We start from the raw sequence: 25,243 nt of genomic DNA on the forward strand, positions 1-25,243 counted from the left end.
AACAATTGCAAGATAGACTAATCAAATAAGAAGTTTAAACAAACCTGATACGTTTCTGCTTTACTTGAACAAAGTGCAAACCAAACAGCCATTAAAGGGCTACAGGCCTATGTAGCGTGGTTTGTTCTGCGTTGTGTAATTTAATGACGACACTGCCACAACTGGATTTGTATTTGTCCTGCGCATGAAGAGACAACGCACAATATGTTAGCCCTTGGCTCAGTCACAGCTCTCAGGCACCTCGCTAACTGAAGGTCAGGCAAGAGAGAAACCCCCCCCACAAAAACAACATTAGCTATGCAGCTGTAATGAAATAAAAAGCACACTGTATTATTATCAGAGTATTAGCATCCCCTCTTGACCTGGCCTATTTGAACTGGTTCTTGTGTGCAATTTGGTGCAATATCTAGGTGAACAACATCACACTTCTACACCTACACATTAGCTACTGTCAATAAATGAATGATGAGTCGCTGTCAGAGTTGTCACACAAACAACTTTATTTTGAATAACTTACAAATCGTGCATTTATATAAAAGTCAACAATCAGAAAAAACAAATGTGTCATTCAGTCTATAACATATGAATGAACATTTGCTTAGGCAAAAAATGAATAGGCCAATTATCTATAGGCTATGCCTTTTGACTATCGAACTATAAAATCCTAAATATACAATCAGATCAAACAGACTGTTATATATAACATTCTCAAGGCTATAACACATAACGAATGAACATTGCCTAAAAACGAATAGGCCTATTAGGATAGCCTATGCCACATATGTCAGAGTCAAGGCCCGCGGGCCACATCCGGCCCGCAAGAAGGTTTTTTACGGCCCCTGGGATGATCTTGATTTATTATTAGAACCGGCCCGCAGCAAGCCGGCAGCCCGCAGATCTTTTACACGCACCAATACTACATTTCCCACAATGCAAAGGTGACGCACCGAGCAGTAGGCTGCTTCATTTCAATATTTATTGGCACAGCAGTCGTCAGCATCACAGTAAAATTAACTTTCAGATACCCATCAAAAATGGCAAAACGGAAGGTGGATACTGAGAACCGGGGTTTCAAACAAGGTGGGAGTCGGAGTATATGTTCACGAAGGTAGCTGGAAAACCTGTGTGTCTTCTGTGTGGAGAAAGTGTGGCGGTACTGAAAGAGTATAATCTGAGACGACATTATGAAACGAAACACGCGGACAAAAACAAGAATATGGACATGGAACAAAGGCTACAAAGGCAGAGGAATTAAAACGAGGCCTCAAATCTCGACAGGCTCTGTTCAAAAAAGCCAAATCACAAGGCCAGGCTGCTGTCAAGGCCAGTTTTATTTTGGCAGAAGAGATCGCTAAATCAGCCCGGCCATTTACGGAGGGGGATTTCATCAAAAACTGCATGATTAAAGTTTGTGACGAAGTTTGCCCAGAAAAAGGCAACTCTTTTTAAATGTGAGTCTGAGCAGAAACACCATTGCCGAGAGAGTAGACCAGTTGTCCATCAATCTAAAAGAGCAGCTTGTGAAAAAGGGAAAAGATTTTATTGCATATTCCTTGGCTGTGGATGAGAGCACCGACATTTCTGACATTGCCCAGTTGTCAATTTTCATCCGCGGAGTGGACTCCAACCTAAGCGTGACAGAGGAATTTTTGGCTTTACGTCCTATGCATGGCACAACTACGGGGCATGATTTGTATGAAGAGGTGTCAAGATGTGTAAATGAGATGGAGCTGCCTTGGGAAAAACTTGTGGGTTTGACAACCGACGGAGCACCTGCGATGTGTGGACACAGGAGCGGACTGGTGGCGAAGATACGGGAAAAGATGCAAGAGGAAAACGCGACAGGTGAGCTGACAGCTTATCATTGTATCATACACCAGGAAGCGTTGTGCGGTAAAGCCTTGAAAATGGAGCATGTAATGAGCATCATCACGCGCACAGTTAACTTTATCAGAGCCAAAGGTTTGAATCACCGCCAGTTCAAGGCATTTCTGACGGAGTTAGAAACGGAGCATGGTGATTTGCCTTATCACACAGAGGTGCGATGGCTAAGCCAGGGAAAGGTGCTTCAAAGATGTTTCGAGCTTCGTGAGGAGATTTGTCTGTTCTTGGACAGCAAAGGGAAAGACACAACACAACTCCGAGACGAAATGTTTCTGTGTGAAATGGCTTTTCTGTGTGACATTACGAGTCATCTGAATGCAATAAACTTGCAGCTGCAGGGTCGGGATCGTGTCATCTCTGATATGTACAGTACAGTGAAGGCATTTAAAACCAAACTGACTCTGTGGGAGACGCAGATGCGGAAAGAAAATTTGAGCCACTTTCCCAGCTGCCAGACCATGAAAGAGAAGCTCTCTACCAGTGCGTTCCCGAGCACACAGTTGGCTGATAAAATAGGTATGCTTGCCGCTGACTTTCGACGCCGATTTGCTGACTTTGAAGCACAAAAAGCAGGTTGGAACTGCTCGGTAACCCATTTGCTGTTGACGTGGAAAGCTCACCACCAAACCTCCAAATGGAGTTGATTGACCTCCAATGCAATGATGCACTGAGGGCAAAATATGCGGCAGTGGGTGCTGCGGAGTTCGCCCGTTTCCACCCCGGCACAATGCCCCAGCTGCGCATCCAGGCTGCTCAAACGTTGTCTATGTTTGGCAGCACATACCTGTGTGAACAACTGTTTTCTTTGATGAACCTGAACAAAACATCACACAGAAGTCGACTTACTGCTGAACACCTCCACTCAATTCTGAGGATTTCTTCAGCTCAGAGCCTTACCCCGAACATTGATGAACTTGTGGAAAAGATGGGACACCACCAAGTATCACCCTCAACCTCAAACAAGTGAACATTACTGTGCAATCACATATTTAGAGTTTTTACTCAGTTCAAGTTTAAAAGTTAAAATTTAATATTTGTTTTCACTGCATGTTACTTCTCCTTAAACAAAGTGTTGTTTTTGATTAATAGATTTTTGCACTTTATTTTTTGTATTTCAATCCAATTATATTTTAAAAATATTTCAGTTGAGTGGATGATAGAAAATTGCTATTATTGTTTTTTCTTTGAAGTAAATTTAGCCCACTTTTGCTAAAATAGAAAATATAGTCTACTGATGGTGCCTTGAATACCGGTTTCTTTCATTTAATGTTCATGTTATGGGGATATTTATATAAAGGAAATTTGTCTTTTGTGTCTGTTGAAAATTAAAGATTACTGACAGAGCCATAAGAAAATATTGCTTTATTTATCTGATCATATTGTAATATATTTGTTAGGTTTTCAGTAGGTTCAATTAGGTTCACTAGACTATATGCGTCATTTAAAAATTTTCAATGAACATTCGAACAGTCCGGCCCTCGTCTTGTAGCTGATTTTTTTATTTGGCCCTCCGTCCATTTGACTTTGACACCCCTGGCCTATGCCTATCGAACTGTACAAATCCTGAATATAGGTCTATAAGTTACAAAATAAATAAAGTAGCCTAAACAAAATTTGTATGAAAATAACCTACATTTGTGCCAAAAAAGCAAGTACAAATAAGAATATTTTTGCTTATCTTATAGGGCAGGCTATCTCTTTCAAATAAGATGCATTTGGATGTGAATATAGGCTACATTTGAAATGAAATTTAAAAGTGCAATAAGGAACCATTAGGTAGTTGTTTTTTACCATGTTTTAGGCCTACCTAAAGGTTTCTGGCAAGGAACGCCAAAAGCATGCTCACCTTTTCTGCACCAGAGTGGTGAATTCCGTAGGATGTAAACGTTCATGGAGCTTTGTAGTCTGTCCATCCTTTGAAACCTTTGAAAATGAAGAATTGCCAAACAGGCAAAGACGTGCTTTTCTTTCCCACAAAGTCAGCAATAGTTTTTTTCTGATTTGCGCACGGAACCCGGTAGCGGGCTGAAATTCCACAACATACGGTGATCGCTACATAAATAGTCATATTAAACATTCATGAAAATACAGGTGTCTCACATGTATCGAAAGCCTAGAATCCTGCTAATCCAACTGCGTTGTCAGATTTAAAAAAGGATTTACTGCGAAAGAATACGATGCGATTATCTGAGGATAGAGGCCCATAAAAATATATATATATTTCAACCAGCACAGGCTAACAAAATCACAAACTGCATTAAAATAAATTGTTTACCTTTGACGATCTTTGTCTGTTTGCAATCCCAATGCTCATTGTTACACAGTGAATGATCTTTTGTTTGATAAAATCAGTTTTTATAGCCTAACACAAAATATTTTGTGAACCGCTTGTGTCGTGAATTCAGTCTCATTCCATTTTCGACGACACATTCGAGGGTAAATACCCACACAAAACGTGACTTTTCCAGTCATGTTTGGTTTCACTGCCATCAACTGGTTTGTTTGTAACACAACCAAACCAGATGGGCCATTTCGCGGGACGTATTGACTGAAAGAAACCAATTTGAAGACAAGTAATGACATCACTGTGCACCAATGATATGACCACTGTTTCATTGATTGACTGTATTTTAACCCAATGACCACTGATCGTCTTGAAATCTAGCTGGGTATATAGCCAATGAGCTGAGGTAAACGGCAATATGCAATGGTTATGTGTTGGAAGACCAACCCATGTAGTAAACTCCGGCGTAAAGAGAGGGTAGCCTAGTGGTTAGAGTGTTGGACTAGTAACCGGAAGGTTGCACGTTGCACGTTCAAACCCCTGAAATCTGTCGTTCTGCCCTTGAACAGGCAGTTAACCCACTGTTCCGAGGCCGTCATTGAAAATAAGAATTTGTTCTTAACTGACTTGCCTAGTTAAATAAAAGGTAACATTATACCGGAAGGAGCTACGCATATTACGCACAGCATTGTTTGGTAAACGCGCAGAATCAGCTGTTTATATATCAATCAGTATGGCGACTAAGTCAGGGAAAGCTAAATCGAAGTCTAGATACACAGGTGTATAGAGGAATATTTTTTGAACGGAGAGGACATGTTTTGGACTGGTAAGTTCTTCTCATGCTGATGCCTTTGTTTGAAATTAATAATATAAAATATTATTTGCGATTTATTTAAATTTTAGAAGCCCTACCCCAACCCACATGAAATAGCCTATGAGGCTGTTGAGGGGGGGGCAGGCCCACAACAATGGCCAAAGTGAAATGGAGACAGTAGATACAGCTGGTCTGTCATGATATAATAGAGACAGTAGATCTAGCTGAAATGTCATAATATAAAAGAGACAGTAGATCTATCAGGTCTATAATAATATATTCAACCTTATGTTCCCTGTACTCTATATATATATATCTGTTTATTATACCTGTTGATACTCACTTTACTGCAGAAAGAGACTGCTATGGCACCTGGCATCAGCAGCACAATATTGTGCAGAGCTTTTGCAAAGTGGGTGGGGTTATATCCTTCCTATTTGGCCCTGTCCGGCGGTCTCATCAGATGGGGCCACAGTGTCTCCTGACCCCTCCTGTCTCAGCCTCCAGTATTTATGCTGCAGTAGTTTATGTGTCGGGGGGCCAGGGTCAGTTTGTTATACTGTATCTGGAGTACTTCTTCTGTCTTATCCGGTGTCCTGTGTGAATTTAAGTATGCTCTCTCTAATTCTCTCTTTCTCTCTCTCGGAGGACCTGAGCCCTAGGACCATGCGTCAGGACTACCTGGCATGATGACTCCTTGCTGTCCCCAGTCCACCTGGCCTTGCTGCTGTTCCAGTTTCAACTGTTCTGCCTGCGGCTATGGAACCCTAAACTGTTAATATTTACTCTTGAGGTGCTGTCCTGTTGCATCCTCTACAACTACTGTGATTATTATTATTAGACCCTGCTGGTCATCTATGAACGTTTGAAAATCTCAGCCATGTTCTGTTATAATCTCCACCCGGCACAGCCAGAAGAGGACTGGCCACCCCTCTCTAGGTTTCTGCCTAGGTTTTGGCCTTTCTTGGGAGTTTTTCCTAGCCACCGTGCTTCTAAACCTGCATTGCTTGCTGTTTAGGGTTTTAGGCTGGGTTTCAGTACAGCACTTTGAGATATTAGCTGATGTACGAAGGGCTATATAAATACATGTAATTTGATAGAGGACTGAGGGTCTTCCAAATATTGAGGGTCTTCCAAATATTGAAAGTGTGTAAATAGTTACCCATGTTATTTTGTAAATGTATATATTTTTTTCTTCATATTTTTTTTCCATATTTTTTTCTCCATTTTTGGGGGGGTGTGTGTTGATGAACTTCGGATGTTTTCACTCACGAGACTCCCAGGTAGATAGCCAAAGTTTATTTTTTCCCAAAAGATTATTTTTGTAGGCGAAATAGCTCCGTTTGTTCTTCACGTTTGGCTGAGAAATCGCCCGGAAATTGAGGTCACGACAACGCCGAAAAATATTCCAAATTAGCTCCATAATATCGACAGAAACACGGCAAACGTTGTTTAGAATCAATATCTATTCGATAATATATCCATCGGGACAATCGTTTTCAGTAATTGGAGTAATGCCTACCTCTGTATTTTACGCGAGAGTCACCCTGGGAGCCATCATGTGACCACTTACGCAATGTAGCCGCCTACGGCTATTCTTCAACATAAATGCGTAAAACTACGTCACAATGCTGTAGACACCTTGGGGAATACGTAGAAAGCGTAAGCTCGTTGATAGGACATTCACAGCTCAATAGGGACTCATTGGAACGCAGCGCTTTCAAAATATGGGGCAATTCCAGATTGGATTTTTCTCAGGCTTTCGCCTGCAACATCAGTTCTGTTATACTCACAGAGAATATCTTTACAGTTTTGGAAACGTTAGTGTTTTCTATCCAAAGCTGTCAATTATATGCATATTCTAGCATCTTGTCCTGACAAAATATCCCGTTTAAAACGGGAACGTTTTTTGTCCAAAAATGAAAATACTGCCCCCTAGTACCAACAGGTCAACGTCTTGTCAATCCAGCCACGGTGTCAGATTTCAAAAAGGCTTTACGGCGAAAGTAAACCATGCAATTATCTGAGGACAGCACCCCGCATACAAAACACATGAAAAATATATTTCAACCAGGCAGGTGCGACATGAAAGTCAGAAATAGCAATATAAAAAATGCCTTTGATGATCTTCTTCTGTTGGCACTCCAAAAGGTCCCAGTTACATCACAACTGGTCCTTTTGTTCGATAATGTCCTTCTTTATATCCATAAAAAAGCTCTTCAGTCAATCATCCACCCGTTTTCCCTCCAGCAAAATGCATTCAAAATGAATCCCAAACGTTACTAATAAACTTTTACAAACAAGTCAAACAATGTTTATAATCAAACCTTAGGTACCCTAATACGTAAATAAGCTATCAAATTTATGACGGACAATCGTTAATCTTTACCGGAGAAAAATACCAAAGAACACGCTCTCTTCCACGTGCTTGGAAACACTACAGCCAAAATGGGAGCCACCTAGAAAAACTACCATTTCTGGCAAATTTTTCCAAAAACCAGCCTGAAACTCTTTCTAAAGACTGTTGACATCTAGTGAAAGCCATAGGAACTGCAACTAAGAGGACTTGGCCTTATAATTAAAGTGATAGCCATTGAAAATAGAGGTAGGCTGATTTTTTTGGGGGGGGGGTGGTTTGTCCTCGGGGTTTCGCCTGCCATATCAGTTATGTTATACTCACAGGCATAATTGTAACAGTTTCAGAAACGTTAGAGTGTTTTCTATCCAAATCTACCAATTATATGCATATCCTAGCTTCTCGGCCTGAGTAACAGGCAGTTTACTTTGGGAAAACTTTTCATCCGGAAGTAAAAAATACTGCCCCCTACCCAAGAGAGGTTAAAGAAAACCCACTGTGTTCTATTGGATAGGTAACTGACCATACATGATAAGGCAGAGAACGTTAATCCATAACACCTACGTTTTTTAAGCAATATGTTATGATTTAATGATATCAAAGGCTGCACTGAAGTCTAACAAAACAGCTCCCACAATCTTCTCATTATCAATTTCTTTCAGCCAATCATCGTCATTTGTGTCAGTGCCAAGTATGTTGATGGCCATTCCCTAGCAGCATATTGAAAGTCTATTCATTTGTTTTCTGTATTTGGTCGAACAAATTTTTTTCCAAAAATTTGCTAAACACTGGTAAGAGGCTGATTTGTCTGCTGTTTGAACCATTAAAGGGTGCTTTGCTATTTTTGGGCAGCGGAATGAGCTTTGCCTCCCTCCAGGTCGGAGGGCACATTCCATCATCTAGTTAAGATTGAAGATGTGGCAAATAGGAGTCACAATGTATTCATCTACCAAACTTATTATTTTACCATTCAGGTTGTCGGTTCCAGGTGGTTTGTCCTTATTTGAACCATTAAAGGTTGATGGCTCATTCATAACAAAATCCATATGTTAATGTGGGCTATTTTTTGCACTTTTCTTGGATTACTGATTGTTTTTATTACTTTACTCTGAGGCTTATCAGAGGTAGACATGACAACGATATTTATATTTCAGCTGATAGTGCAGGGTGAACTGTTCACAGTGGGCATCCTACTAGGGCAAAACATCTCAGAGCTAACAGTATAACTTGGGTTCATAAGCACATGATTCCTGCTGACAATAGCTGTCGGATTGACAGATGCATTTAGAGGAACATAAATTAGGTTAATTACATTATGACTGTCAATACTGCTGGGAAAATGTACATTTGCAGCAGCACTACGGCAGCTCAGCGACACAATGCTAGGGGTTATCTGAGCGGGGCTTGGGTCAATGATAAGTCATTGTCTCAACGCAGCCTTGAAATGTGAGGACAGGGCCCAGGCACCAAGATGATTTGGATGGACTCTGTCATTCCTGTATCTTCTGTTCCCAAAAGGTGTTGAAGTTATCTATAAAAGTAATGCCAATCGAGCTACAGTAGTCTTTTAACCAGATATGTAATGACTGTAGCCTGAGAATTTACTTTGACAATACAATCATACAATCATATTTGGACCGGATGATGGGACAATGTGTAATTCAAGACATCGCCCAACCTTAAGAGCATCTTTTACAGCTAGCTAAGGAGTTTGGTGCTTGAAGAATGATTTATTTTGTTAGGTTCAGTTTGAATATATGCACCTGCTCATTGGTTAACTAGCTAACTAATGTTAGCTGACTGCCTGAGCCAAGAAGTCATACACACACACACACACACACACACACACTTGCAGTAAGTGCAGTACAATGCACACAACATGAAAAGCTTCACCTAGCAAGATGAATAAATCATTTAAATTCTCCATTATCACATACTGCCAGGGTAGCTAGCTACCCCAAATCTCGACAACAAACAGGCAGCTGCTTCATTCAAAAACAAATCCCTTGTGATTGAATTATATAATCTTGCCAGCTACACTAGTTATATAGGCATGGCAATCTGGTTAGTATCAACAAACACTTACCACAAATTCTAGCCAGCTAGCAACATCAGCGTATCTTGCTAGTTAGCTTACATTATCTACAGCAGGCACAACCCAAACAAGCTACTGCCACCTTGTGGCCTGGAGTATTTAAATTAGGCAAATCGGAGGTAAAACTGTTGTGTGTGTGAACAACAAAAAGTTAACTGCCGACACTTTGGGCAGAGGTGCTAAGAAGCTATCGGCAGACAGATTTCTTGGTTTGTCTGACCCTTTAGCCCTGAGTTAGCCTGCCCCGGAGCTGGTTAAGTTCTGAAGGATTCATCGCTCCATAAGCTACGCTTAGCTGGGCTGAGCTGAACTAAGGGGAGCGGGCAGGCCCCATCCCTTAAAAATAAAAATATTTTTGTTTAGGCCTGATTACCAGAATAGGCTAATTACCGGGGCTTACAAACCATGCAGGCAGGCCCACATTGCAGTTCCTCTCATCTCTTCCTGTTCCTTTACTCCTCTTTTCTCCTTCACTCACTCGCATCAGAGCCCTGGCACGGCCCGGCCTGGCTGTCCATCACAGAACGGTAGAAGGCCCTGATTGGAGCAGAGTGCGAGTATCTCAGCCAAGAGACTCAAAAGCCCAGACAATCAGATCTGCTGCTCGGCACTCGGTGTGCTTAGCTTAACGTACCGCTGGTGATTTATTTCATTGTGTGAGATTTAATGAGCGTCTGCTTCTCGTTTGCTTCCCACTCTCCCTCGGCCACACACTCTGGAGCTCATTAGTGGAGATGAAGAGAACGACAGAACAACAAGGTGTCTGTAGAGACTGCGTGGATGTTCGGTGGTTTGGTCAGTGGATGGGATCTTGTGTGTCGAAGCAGCAGCATTGCCTTTGAGCTTGAGACACAGTAGTCGTAAGTCTCTGACTGACTGACTGGGAGTTGATCAAAGGATTTAACAGTATATTTCAAAAGGCGTAAATTCCACGGTAACGGAATTACGCCTTGACTCAGACCAACACTTTATATGTTGCGTTTATATTTTTGTTTAGTATTCATCCGGTAACAGAATTACGGCAACGGAATTACATCATGGGTCCTGATCTGTATTATACAGAAATGCATAATTATGAATATGAATATCATACTCTTCATGGTGAAATATCCTGAAAAGGTACAGAAAAGGTAGAAATATGCAATATCCTTCTTTTGTATATTTGGGCATTATTCTACACACTGGCTATTATTATAATGAGTTCCACACCTATACAAACCACATTTGGTTGGTCCTGACCAGACCAAATCTGAACCAATCATAAACCTCTATGTTTCACAAGTTTTGAAAGCACAGTACAGCACAATAGAGTACAGTACAGCATAGTAGCATACATTATACTGTACTCTACTATATGGTACACTACTCTACTTTTCTTTACTGTACTGTTCTCTACTGTACTGACGTCTATGATTAGTTCAGACTTGGTCGTCGGTGCTCAGTGGGTGAGGATGCTTCTTACAGTAAATGGAGAGAGAGAGAAGAGAGAGCGGCAGAGAGAGGGAGAGAGGGGTTGTCCAGACTGTTTTCCAAGTCTGGCTTTGACCAGCAGATGACAGAAGGAGAAAGACAACAGTTATGAGCTGAGCATAACAGTATGCCAGAGGAAGGGAGGACAGTAGCAGGTGAAGTGAATCAACTGTCGTTTGTGACTACTATGATTTCGCATTGTAGCTAATTCAATTGCAGAAATTCCGTTACAGATTTTTGGGTAATTGTTACCGATTACCGTAAATAAAAAAAATATCATTTCAGACTCTCCTCCTTTACTCTGATCCCCTTTCCTCTCTTCTGTTGTCCTCTTCCCTCACCATGCACACTGCTCGCCACAGACACTCCTCTAATCCCCCCCCCCCCCCCTCTCCACAGGGCCCTGGCACCTATTGCTGATTTCATGGATGAACTCTAGCAAAAACTCTGGGAGGAACTCTATAACCAGCTGCATGAGTTTGTGCATGACTTCAAGAAGAGGACATGGACCAAATGACTGGGACCACAACTTGTGTTGTTGTTCAGACAGGAATCAGATACTAGACACTTTCATTTTATTCCATAGACACTTTTGTTTACACGTCTGTTCATACTGTAGCAGACAGGGTTGTACTATTGTTCGTTATTATTTATATTGTTCATAGATATATCTACACTCTGACAATCATTTATTCAATAGACACTTGTTTACATGTCAATTCTCAGACACCTTTGTGTTTTGGTTTACTTATCGAGCCCAGAAACAAGACTAAAGATTTATTTGTGATGAAAAAGCTCTTTTGGCGTTTTGTTATCTCAATACAAGGTGCATTATATTAAACATTAAGTGCTGACAACATAGAGAAGAGATATGTGCCACAGACTTTACAGGCTTTCTTTAAAAAAATAAATTTTATTTGTCAGTGGAAGGCCCAAAAACATTGTTGAAGACTCCAGTCACCCAAGTCATAGACTGTTCTCTCTGCTTCCACACAACAAGCGGTACCAGAGTTCCAAGTCTAGGCCCAAAAGGTTCATAAACAGCTTCTACCCACAAGCCATAAGACTGCTGAACAATGAATCAAATTGGCTGCCCAAACTATTTTTTACATTGACACTTACCACTTTGTTTTTACACTGCTGCTACTCACTTTTTTATTATCTATGCATAGTCACTTTACCCCTACCTACATGTACAAATGACCTCAACTAACCTGTGCCCCCCGCACATTGACTTGGAACAGGTGTTGTGCAGAAAATCTAGGGCTGTGGCAGTCACAACATTTTGTCAGACGGTTATTGTCAAGCAAAATACCGATCTCACGGTAATTGAATGGTAATTTATATAAACATGTTTAGCATCTCCAGGCCTCCACGCATACAAGCTCCTGATACAGCCTTTGGAAAATAGAAATGTAAAAAAGTATTATAAATCAATGTAATAATATACACCATCACAATAAATCCATTATTTCTTTTCGGCAGATCTAAGGTAACATGATATGAGGAAAATATATTTCAGAAGAACAGAATATGAGTTGGCCTACTATATGTTATCTGGCAACGCGCCATGCCATAGGCTGTAGGCTTGTTAACTTAGCAGACAAGATCTGCTTAGAAGTCATGTGCAATTATTCTATATTATTTCTTAGTAAGAAGAATATAATTGAACTTAACTGAATGTGCCATTCCGGAGCGAGTGCGCATATGAAGTGCCTATGGTGAACGTTAAATCATTTGAAACAGGTCATATAAGACAGATTTAGAGTTTGGCAACTTTAGTTGCGATTGTGAATGATAAACCTTATATGTTTTGATTTCTAAGACATTCTATGGACTGCGTGATGCAACTATAGGCTACTGATTTGAGAAAGTCGCAAAAAATGCTTGCACTCTATTCCTTGCCTCAGGCTGCACACGCTGTTCTCTCATCAAGTGATCATATTATCACCCAACAGATTATTCTCAATTTAATCTAATCTTTACTAATATGTAAACATTATAATTTATTTTTGGAGGGGTGGATCAGCCTTAATATTGCAAATAGATTGTGGCTTCTATTAACATAATTGTCTGAATCATTTCATATATATACACACACACAATACCTGTAAAAAGTAGACACCTTCACATTCCAGGGATTTTCTTTATCTTTACTATTTTCTACATTGTAGAATAATAGTGAAGACATCAAAACGATGAAATCACACCTATGGAACCATGTAGTAACCCAAAAATATATTTTATATTTGAGATTCTTCAAAGTAGCCACCCTTTGCCTTAATGACAGCTTTGCACACTCTTGGAACACAATACCCTATAATGACAAAGTGAAAACAATTTCAGACATATTTGCAAATGTATGAAAAATAAAAAACAGAAATACCTTAATATTCAGACCCTTTGCGATGAGACTCGAAATTGACCTCAGGTGCATCCTGTTTCCATTGATCATCCTTGAGATTTCTACAACTTCATTGGAGTCCACCTGTGGTAAATTCAATTGATTGGACATGATTTGGAAAGGCGCACATCTGTCTATATAAGGTCCCACAGTTGACAGTGCATGTCAAAGCAAAAATGAAGCCATGAGGTCGAAGGAATTGTCCATAGAGCACCGAGACAGGATTGTGTTGAGGCACAGATCTGGGGAAGGGTAACAAAACATTTCTGCCGCATTGAAGGTCCCCAAGAACACAATGGCATCCATCATTCTTAAATGGAAGAAGTTTGGAACCACCAAGACTCTTCCTAGAGCTGGCCGCCTGGCCAAACTGAGCAATCAGGGGGAAAAGGTCTTGGTCAGGGATGTGACCAATAACCCAATGGTCACTGACAGAGCTCCAGAGTTCCTCTGTGGAGATGGGAGAACCTTCCAGAAGGAAAACCATCTCTGCAGTACTTCATCAATCATGCTTTTATGGGAGACTGGCCAGACGGAAGGCACTCCTCAATAAAAAAGCAAATTTGGAGTTGAGTTTGCCAAAAGGCACCTGAAAAGGACTCTCAGACCATGAGAAACAAGATTCTCTGGTCTGATGAAACCAAGACTGAACTATTTGGCCTGAATGCCAAGTGTCACGCCTGGAGGAAACCTGCACCATCCCTATGGTGAAGCAGCAGCTTTGGGGATGTTTTTCAGCGACTAGTCAGGATCAAGGAAATTATGAACAGAGCAAAGTACAGAGAGCCTTGATGAAAACCTTCTCCAGAGCGCTCAGGACCTCAGACCGGGATGAAGGTTTACCTTCCAACAGGACAACAATCCTAAGCACACAGCCAAGACAACGCAGGAGTGGCTTCGGGACAAGTCTCTGAATGTCCTTGAGTGGCCCAAACAAAGCCCGGACTTGAACCTGATCGAACATCTCTGGAGAGGCCTGAGAGTAGCTGTGCAGCAATGCTCCCCATCCAACCTGACAGAGCTTGAGATGATCAGCTGAAACTCCCCAAATACAGGTGTGCCAAGCTTGTAGCGTCATACCCAAGAAGACTTGAGGCTGTAATTGCTGCTAAAGGTGCTTCAACAAAGACTGAGTAGAGGATCTGAATACTTGTGTAAATGTGAAAGTTTTTTTTAGGGCCTTTGAGAGATTGGAATCTATCCTTTAAAAAGAGCACAGTGCCAACTACAGAACAGAACCAGATTAACAACCAAAAGCATTTCCAACACCCTCACTTCAATTCTATTGTGTGCTGTTATTTTTAAAAAACAAAATCTTGCATATCTTAATTTATACTGAACAATCATATAAACGCAACATGCAAGGATTTCAACGATTTTACTGAGTTACAGTTCATATAAGGAAATCCAGTGAATTGAAATGAATTCATTAGGCCCTAATCTATGGATTTCACATGACTGGGCAGGGGCACAGTCATGGGTGGGACTAGAAGGGCATCCACTGGGCAGCCAGGCCCAGCCAATCAGAATGGGTTTTTTATAGACAGAAATTCTCCTCAGTTTTATCAGCTGTCCGGGTGTCTGGTCTCCGACAATCCCGCAGTTGAAGAAGCCGGATTTAGAGGTCCGGGGCTGGCGTGGTTACACGTGGTCTGTGGTTGTGAGGCCGGTTGGACATGCTGCCAAATTCTCCAAAACAACATTATAGTAGAGAAAAGAACATGACATTTTCTGGCAACAGCTCTGATGGATATTCCTGCAGTCAGCATGCAAATTGCACGCTCCCTGTAAACTTGAGAAATCTGTGGAATTGTGTTGTGTGACAAAACTGCACATTTTAGAGTGGCCTTTTATTGTCCCCAGCACAAGGTGCACCTGTATAATGATCATGCCGTTTATTCAGCTTCTTGATATGCCACATCCATCTCGTGGATAGATTAACTTGGCAAAGGAGAAATGCTCTCTAACAGTGATGTAAACACATTTGTGTACAACATTTGAGAGAAATAAGCTCGTGTGCTTCAGCTCATGAATCATGGGAACGACACTTTACATTTTGCATTTATATTTTTGTTCAGTATATTTACACAATTTACAAATAATATGTATAATAATGTAGGCCATTCATATGAAGGATCATTACCTATAACCAGGAGTGGCATTACATTTTATTTAGCTTTTTTGGCAAGCAATTATTATGTTGGGGAAATAATATTATTGTGATTCATCCTATACTGTCTCTAACATCATTACCCCTTAGCAACAGATGTGGGATACATACACACTCTCCCCACAAACAACCAAGAGAAGACTTGATTTGCATATACAGTTGGAGCTGTTTGAGAAGACATGCAAAATGTATCAAGAATAGGGAGATTTGCTTAACCAATGTAAAGTCCTAGCTGACACACACACACACACACACACACACACACAGGTCCCCAGTTGTTACCATTTTCCCAAGCATCTCTGAGCAGTTTCGATTATTTTGTGCCACCAGGGCACCAATAATTTGCCCCCTTTCTGATTGTACGAATGTGACCCCCTCCCCATGGGTTACTGTAGCTGGTGTTGCCAGCACTGCCACTGCTTGGGTGGGGGTCTCCACTAGAATTCCCACCGGTTAGGTACAAGGTCATCAAGGTTCTCATTAGCAGCTTTGAGAAATTCCTTATATATTATGCTCGCCCACCCGGGGGCTTAGACTTTGTTGGTCCCTGAGGGGGCGGTGCTACTCTAATGAGTCTCTAATATGTGAAATTAGTTTTGGTTTTAAATGGCCCATCATCAAAATGGGCAGAAACAGGGCCAGGTGAAAAACGACAATGCGAACAGCGACCACTTTCCTGCTGGTTCATTTTTCACCTCTGCCGCGTAGGCTACTCTGGTTATTTCATTCCACACATCAACCACTGTTTGAGGAGCATGCAGCCTCTCGCTGTGTGAGGTGACATCCCACCCAAACACTGTATACCATGGGCTCTCCAACCCTGTTCCTGCAACTGCCCAGTGTTTAATATGGGAAACCAAGTGAAAACTGTTCGGGGACATCAATAGTAACACGTTTTCACAACTAAACATATTTCATTAAACTGTTGACAGCCCCTCTCTTTGTACTCTCAAGAAAGGAACGAAGGAGAGTGGAATAGATAGAAATGAACAGTGGTGAGATATTCTGTAGCTAAGGTAATGTGTCAGTCAGCCTATTAATTCAGAAAAAAAGTGCCCTATTACTAGACCATTCAAAATCAAATAAATACAAATTCACTATAAATTGTAGGCCAACTGTAAGCTGCTCTACACAATTAATAAACCAACAGCATCGCTAGGCCTGTATGTTCTCTCGCAGACTCATGAACATAACGTTTGGAGCATAGCATAAGAACTAGTCTATCCAGTATGCATAATAATAGTCCACACTCAAAGAAGATTACTGTAATTGATTTAATATTAGAGTATAGGCTACACCAATTATGTACCAACAACGACATCTTAAATCTGTATGGAAAAATATGCGGTAGGTTACGGTGGCTTGCCAAAGTATTCACCCCCTTGACATTTTTCCTATTTTGTTGCCTTACAACCTGGAATTAAGACGGATTTTTCAGGGGTTTATATCACTTACACAACATGCCTACCACTTTGAAGATGCAAAATATTTTTTTTTACTGTGAAACCAACTGGTGTACAGCAATCTTTAAGTCATACTACAGATTCTCAATTGGTTTGAGATCTGGGCTTTGACTAGGTCATTCCAAGACCTTTAAATGTTTCTCCTTAAATGACTCAAATGTTGCTTTAGCAGTATGCTTAGGATTATTGTCCTGCTGGAAGGTGAACCTCCATCCCAGTCTTGAATCTCTGGAAGACTCAAACCGGTTTTCCTCAAGAATTTCCCTGTATTTAACACCATCCATCATTCCTTCAATTCTGACCAGTTTCCCAGTCCCTGACGATGAAAAACATCCCCACTGCATGATGCTGCCACCACCATGCTTCACTGTGGGGATGGTGTTCTCGGGGTAATGTGAGGTGTTGGGTTTGCGCCAGACGGTGTTTTCCTTGATGGCCAAAAATCTAAATTTTAGTCTCATCTGACCAGAGTACCTTCTTCCATATGCTTGTGGAGTCTCCCACATGCCTTTTGGCGAACACAACTTTAGACAATGGCTTTTTTCTGGCCACCTCCATAAAGCCCAGCTCCGTGGAGTGTATGGCTTCAGGTGGTCCTATAGACAGATACTCCAATCTCCTCTCGTGGAGCTTTGTAGCTCCTTCGGGGTTATCGTTGGTCTCTTTGTTGCCACTCTGATTAATGCCCCCCTTGCCTGGTCCGTGAGTTTGTGGGCAGCCCTCTCTTGGCAGGTTTGTTGTGGTGCCATATTCTTTCCCTTTTTTATAATGGATTTAAAATGGTGCTCCGTGGGATGTTCAACGTCTCAGATATATTTTTTTTATAACCCAACCCTGATCTCTACTTCTCCTCAACTTTGTCCCTGACCTGTTTGGAGAGCTCCTTGGTCTTCATGGTGCCACTTGCTTGGTGGTGTTGCAGACTCTGGGGCCTTTCAGAACAGGTGTATATGTACTGAGATCATGTGATAGATCATGTGACACTTAGATTGCACACTGGTGGACTTTATTTACCTAATTATGTGACTTTTGAAGGTAATTCGTTGCACCAGATCTTATTTAGGGGCTTCATTGCAAAGGGGGTGAATACATATGCACGCACCACTTTTTCATTTCACTTCACCAATTTGGACTATTTTGTGTATGTTCATTACATGATATCCAAATAAAAATCTATTTAAATGACAGGTTTTAATGCAACAAAATAGGAAAAACGCCAAGGGGCATGAATACTTTTGCAAGGCACTGTGTGTATTGTGTAATGACACAATCATTAGTTTATTGTTTTTTGTGTGTGTGGGGGGGGGCTAGTGTAAGCCCTAACATGTGAATGGGTATTTTGAATTAATCGTCGCCTTAGAAAGCGCTGTCCATTTTATTGTGTTAGGCTTGCTTTGAAACAACATCCACAACGACCATGTATTCCACTCGGTTTCAACCTTTTGAACTTCTTTCTTCAAATTGATCAATTACAGTGAGGTGAGTTTTAAAATAACATACGTACTGTTTTGATGATAAAGTGGGGCAAAAATTATTTAGTCAGCCACCAATTGTGCAAGTTCTCCCACTTAAAAAGATGAGAGAGGCCTGTAATTTTCATTATAGGTACACTTCAACTATGACAGACAAAATTAGAAGAAAAAAAAATCCAGAGAATCACATTGTAGGATTTATGAATTTATTTGCAAATTATGGTGGAAAATAAGTATTTGGTCAATAACAAAAGTTTCTCAATACTTTGTTATATACCCTTTGTTGGCAATGACAGAGGTCAAGCGTTTTCTGTAAGTGTTCACAAGGTTTTCACACTGTTGCTGGTATTTTGGCCCATTCCTCCATGCAGATCTCCTCTAGAGCAGTGCTGTTTTGGGGCTGTTGCTGGGCAACACGGACTTTCAACTCCCTCAAAATGTTCTATGGGGTTGAGATCTGGAGACTGGCTAGGCCACTCCAGGACCTTGAAATGCTTCTTACAAAGCCACTCCTTCGTTGCCCGGGCGGTGTGTTTGGGATCATTGTCATGCTGAAAGACCCAGCCACGTTTCATCTTCAATGCCCTTGCTGATGGAAGGAGGTTTTCACTCAAAATCTCACGATACATGGCCCCATTCATTCTTTCCTTTACATGGATCAGTCGTCCTGGTCCCTTTGCAGAAAAACAGCCCCAAAGCATGATGTTTCCACCCCCATGCTTCACAGTAGGTATGGTGTTATTTGGATGCAACTCAGCATTCTTTGTCCTCCAAACACGACGAGTTTTTACCAAAAAGTTATATTTTGGTTTCATCTGACCATATGACATACGTCTCCCTGGATCTTGGAGATTGTTGTCCCTGCCACAACCCTCCTCCACTCTCCAGGTTGGTAGTTGGGGTGTGTCAGCAAAAGCGGGGGTATGCATCTTGCGTTTGGCTTATGAGCTTCATCCGTGGAGGACAGGTAGTTTTAGAGGGCCACATGGCTTCACAATGTCCTTAGCGTTTTCAGGGGTACACTCGATTGGGCAACCAAGAATCCTCATCCTTGCAGCCATCATGCCGAATGCATTCTCTATGACTATCCGACAACGAGAGTGGCGGTAGTTGTAGGTACGCCCAGGTTCATTGAGATGGACAGCTGTGAATGAGAGGTAACAAGAGAATATACTGTATGTCAGATATACGCCTTGAAAAAATGCCATTTCTAATTTAGAGGTGCACACATGTATGCAGTAAAAAAGGGAAATTAGAAACAGAAAAAGTGCAATTGATTCCAACATCCTATTACCAACATACAGTACCTGGATAAGGGTGCATGAGGTTCTCATGAAGGGGGAATCTCCCAGTAAAACATGAAGACTTGGCGTTGTGGTACCTGGCAGGACAGCTGGAGGTGGTAAATCGAGGGTCTTCTGCAGCAGTTTGGACCCAAAAGAACTCTTAAAACATTGCTCTCTTGGCCGTATGACCAGACATCCACCATTTTGTGAACCTGTAGCGGGCATCCCACACTGCTATCAAGATTACGTTAATGGAGTGGGTGCCTTTGTAGTTGATGTAGACTCTTAGCTTTTAAGTGACACCCAATTTGGACAGATTAAGTAACCCAACATGTCTCCGTTCAACCCCCCGCATCCCCACCCCACTCGGAAATCCACCCCACTCGGAAACCATGTTTTCCACTCCGCCTGGCAACACAGGTTGGTTGTCGTCAGTCCCCCCCCCGGTCATTTTAGATGTAAATGCTCAGAGGTTAAAATTGATTTAGCCATCCAATACAGCAAGAGGCTCCACTGAGCCAGACTTGGCTGAGAAGGGGATTCCACATGTTTATTTATTTTCATCATTCAGCAGATTTCTAGTGTATATCCAGGGTGAAATAAAAGCGTCAATATTTTCATATATGGAGACTTGGCAAGATGTTGCCACGAACAGCACTGCAGATATTGAGATGAGCGCGATGCAAAATTTGCCGTCACAGAGTATTTGCACATGTGCATGGGTGGGCTTCACGCTGTTACAACAGGATAGCTACGGGAGCAAAACATTAGCCTCACACTTCAACGCTCTTAGTTGTTGAGGAAATTGACCAACTACTGCTGTTTACTTCGTGCAGCTACGTCATCTCACTGAGTCTACCTCTAAAGTGAAAGCCCAGATTGTCACTGGTCAACACCTGTCAAATGCAACATGTTAGTCGAGCTGGAAGATAACATATGTAACATGTTTTTACATTTTGCAACAAATTGATAAACATCTCTGGTAAGAAACTGAACAAATCTACAAATAATGTGTCCCTGTATACATAACACACATATTCCTTATATACACACACACACACACACACTACATAAACAGTATGCACTTCATGTAAACTTCAATTTGTACGTTCAATTCAAGAGCCTAAACATCCATATTGCCATCACCTGCCAAGTAGTAGTAGTAGACCAGCCAGATCATAACAGCTATCCATTGTCCAATACACTGCAGCTGTAGATCCCTGCTGTCTCACTGTGTAACCTAAGCTGTTTCTTTCTAGCCCCCCCTCCTCCCAACTTCATCTTCCCCTCATCAAACACCACAGGACATACCTGCACTTTCAATCCCATTATCTTCTCTCACACACACAGCAGAAGACAATACCATCTAATTATCTCTCTCACTGTCACACCCCCTCCCCTCCCCCTCTGTCTAGCCAGGGAGATCTATGGAGATTCATTATGTGGGTGACTCACTCTCCTGTTCCTCCTCAGTGTCAGTCAGTCTGTCTGGCAAGGCATATAGGCTGGGTGGGTGGCTGGTTGGCTGGGGTTAAGTGAGCCGGTAAATTATTTGAACTGTGATTGTGTGAGCAAATTATTTGAACTGTGATTGTGTGAGCGCTGTAAGGGCGCAACCCTCAAGTCTGTCTGGAACACAGTGTCTGCCTGCTGACACTCCATGGGAGTTGAGCTGCTATCACACAACCCAGCACACCAGAGGGCTTCAGAAACGATTTACACCCCCTGAAATTCTCCACATTTTGTTGTGTTACAGCCTGAATTTAAAATGTATTAAATTGAGATGTTGTGACACTAGTTTACACACAATACTCCATAATGTCAAAGTGGAATTATGTCTTGAAATGTTCAAATTATTTAAAAATTAAAAGCTGAAATGTCTTGAGTCAATACATATTCAACCCATTTGTTATGGCAAGCCTAAATAAGTTCAGAATAAAACATTTGCTTAACAAGTCACATAAATTGCATGGACTCACTCGTTTTGCAATAATAGTGTTTAACATGATTTTTGAATATTTACCTAAATCTCTGTACCCCACACATACAATTGTCTGTAAGGTCCGTCCGTCGAGTAGTGAATTTCAAACACAGATTCAACCACAAAGACCAGGGAGATTTTCCAATGCCTCACCAAGAGCACCTGACTTTAAAACAGTTCGATTTTAATAGTTGTGATATGAGAAAACTGAGGATGGATCAACAACATAGTAATTACTCCACAATACTAACCTAAATGACAGAGAGAAAAGGAAGCTAGTACAGAAAAAATATTCCAAAACATGCATCATGTTTGCAACAAGGCACTAAAGTAAAACTGCAAGAAATGTGGCAAAGAAATTAACTTTATATCCTAAATACAAAGAGTTATGTTCGGGGCATATCCAGCACAACACATCACTGAGTACCACTCTTCATATTTTGGAGGCTGCATCATGTCATGGGTATACTTGTCAACTGCAAGGACTAGGGAGTTTTTTTGTTGGATAAAAATAAAAACAGAATCGAGCTAAGCACAGGTAAAATACTAGTGGACTAACCTGGTTCAGTCTGCTTTCCAACCGACAATGGGATATAAACTCACCTTTCAGCAGGACAATAACCTAAAACACAAGGCCAAATATACACTGGAGTTGCTTACCAAGACAACATTGAATGTTATTGAGTGGCCTTGTTACAGTTGACCTAAACCAGCTTGAAAATCTATGGCAAAATTTGAAAATGGCTGTCTAACAATGATCATCAACCAACTTGAAGAATAATCCAGGTGTGCATAGCTCTTAGAGACTCACCCAGACTCACCCAGAAAAACTCGCAGCTGTAAAATCGCTGGCAAAGGTGATTCTAACATGTATTGACTCAGGGGTGTGAATAATTGGTTATTTCAATGAATTTATTTGCAAATTATGGTGGAAAATATGTATTTGGTCAATAACAAAAGTTTCTCAATACTTTGTTATATACCCTTTGTTGGCAATGAGAGGTCCAACGTTTTCTGTAAGTCTTCAAGGTTTTCACACACTGTTGCTGGTATTTTGGCCAATTCCTCCATGCAGAGCTCCTCTAGAGCAGTGATGTTTTGGGGCTGTTGCTGGGCAACACAGACTTTTAACTTCCTCCAAAGATTTTCTATGGGGTTGAGATCTGGAGACTGGCTAGGCCACTCCAGGACCTTGAAATGCTTCTTACGAAGCCACTCCTTTGTTGCCCGGGCGGTGTGTTTGGAATTATTGTTATGCTGAAAGACCCAGCCACGTTTCATCTTCAATGCCCTTGCTGATGGAAGGAGGTTTTCACTCAAAATCTCACGATACATGGCCCCATTCATTCTTTCCTTTACACAGATCAGTCGTCCTGGTCCCATTGCAGAGAAACAGCCCCAAAGCATGATGTTTCCACCCCCATGCTTCACAGTAGGTATGGTGTTCGTTGGATGCAACTCAGCATTCTTTGTCCTCCAAACACGACGAGTTGAGTTTTTACCAAAAAGTTATATTTTGGTTTCATCCGACCATATGACATTCTCCCAATCTTCTTCTGGATCATCCAAATGCTCTCTAGCAAACTTCAGACGGGCCTGGACATGTACTGGCATAAGCAGGGGGACACGTCTGGCACTGCAGGATTTGAGTCCCTGGCGGCGTAGTGTGTTACTGATGGTAGGCTTTGTTACTTTGGTCCCAGCTCTCTGCAGGTCATTCACTAGGTCCCCCCGTGTGGTTCTGGGATTTTTGCTTGTGATAATTTTGACCCCACGGGGTGAGATCTTGCATGGAGCCCCAGATCGAGGGAGATTATCAGTGGTCTTGTATGTCTTCCATTTCCTAATAATTGCTCCCACAGTTGATTTCTTCAAACCAAGCTGCTTACCTATTGCAGTTTCAGTCTTCTTAGCCTGGTGCAGGTCTACCATTTTGTTTCTGGTGTCCTTTGACAGCTCTTTGGTCTTGGCCATAGTGGAGTTTGGAGTGTGACTGTTTGAGGTTGTGGACAGGTGTCTTTTATACTGATGACAAGTTCAAACAGGTGCCATTAATACAGCTAACGAGTAGAGGACAGAGGAGCCTCTTAAAGAAGACGTTACAGGTCTGTGAGAGCCAGAAACCTTGCTTGTTTGTAGGTGACCAAATACTTATTTGCAAATAAATTCATTAAAAATCCTACAATGTGATTTTCTGGATTTCTTTTCTCATTTTGTCTGTCATAGTTGAAGTGTACCTATGATGAAAATTACAGGCCTCTCTCATCTTTTTAAGTGGGAGAACTTGCACAATTGGTGGCAGACTAAATACTTTATTGCTCCACTGTATGCATACTTTGAAGGCACTGTACACCATCACACTTAAGAGAACAGACAATTAACACACACACTTTCTCTTAGAAAACACTAACAGGCTCACTCTCACACACTCGCCAAAACCTCATTCTCAGAATCACAGATTCTCTCACTCTCTCACACACATAATTTCTCAAGATAAAACTTGATTGTGTACACCGTACAGTATATCAGAATGGTAAACCGATCCAGTGGGATGCAGTTGCAGCAATCAACAGATCTGTTTTCCCCGTTCCCCTGGGCTGACCTCCTGGTACGGATTGGCAGAAGGAAAACACTCAGAACTTTGTTATCATCCACTTCTTCGCTCCCAGGGAGCCCTTGAACTCATGCCACATCTGGGATAATCATATTTGTAACCATAACAAAGATATGAGGAGGTAAATCAAAGACAGACTTTCCCAGGCCAAGAGAGAAGTGATTTTTTTCTCAATGAAAAAGTAAAATGGATTTTCCTTGGCATTCATCACGTGAGAGACAAAGCGAGCGCAAGTTTTGCTTTGAACAAACAAGCACTCATTCGTTTGGTCATTCTCCCATGGAATCAGACCCTGCCCCATTCCAAACTGAGTGACCTTCCTGAGTCTCCCTTCACTTTGAAAAACAAAAGGCCTATTCTATATTAGGCATATTAAAACCCACTGAGTGTGACTGAAAACACAGGTTTTGATGTGTCAATACCAGATCAGTTATCATAATGTCTCAATGTTGACCTTTAGAGAGTCATCAAGCAACAGGCTGCATTCCATGATAAACTGATAGAAAAGCTATGAATTTAGTCTAGTTGTAAGTGGTAAGCCAGGAAGATTAGATTTTTATTTAGCAGATGTAGTTTCAGTATACAGTAACATACTTAAGATCCAACAGTGCAGGTGTGAATGATTTTTATTTTTTTATAAAAACATATTTACAACTGTGGCAACTGTGGGGGGTGCGTTACAACCAGGTGTGAGTAAGATACATTTGCACCCAAATATATTGACGCCCATCCACTTTTCCTAAATAGCTCCCTATTTCTTCTTAAATGGGCAAAAGTTGGTGGACACCTGCTTGTCAAACATCTTATTCCAAAATCATGGGCATTAATATGGAGTTGGTCCCCCTGTGCTGCTATAACAGCCTCCACTCTTCTGGGAAGGCTTTTCATTAGATGTTGGAACATGGCTGCAGGGACTTGCTTCCAATGAACCACAAGAGCATTAGTGAGGT

General features: G+C 41.4%; 1 long non-coding RNA gene and 1 pseudogene across 1 annotated transcript in view; one reads left to right on the forward strand and one right to left on the reverse strand.

Moving 5' to 3' along the window:
• The window catches only part of LOC115134715 (uncharacterized), a 146,951-nt gene that overhangs the window by 100,374 nt on the left and 21,334 nt on the right, over window positions 1-25,243 (reverse strand). The window lies entirely within an intron of this gene.
• On the forward strand, window positions 799-2,921 carry LOC135573269 (general transcription factor II-I repeat domain-containing protein 2-like; annotated as a pseudogene).

The sequence above is a fragment of the Oncorhynchus nerka genome, linkage group LG9a, assembly GCF_034236695.1.
Source record: "Oncorhynchus nerka isolate Pitt River linkage group LG9a, Oner_Uvic_2.0, whole genome shotgun sequence".
NCBI lineage: Eukaryota > Metazoa > Chordata > Actinopteri > Salmoniformes > Salmonidae > Oncorhynchus > Oncorhynchus nerka.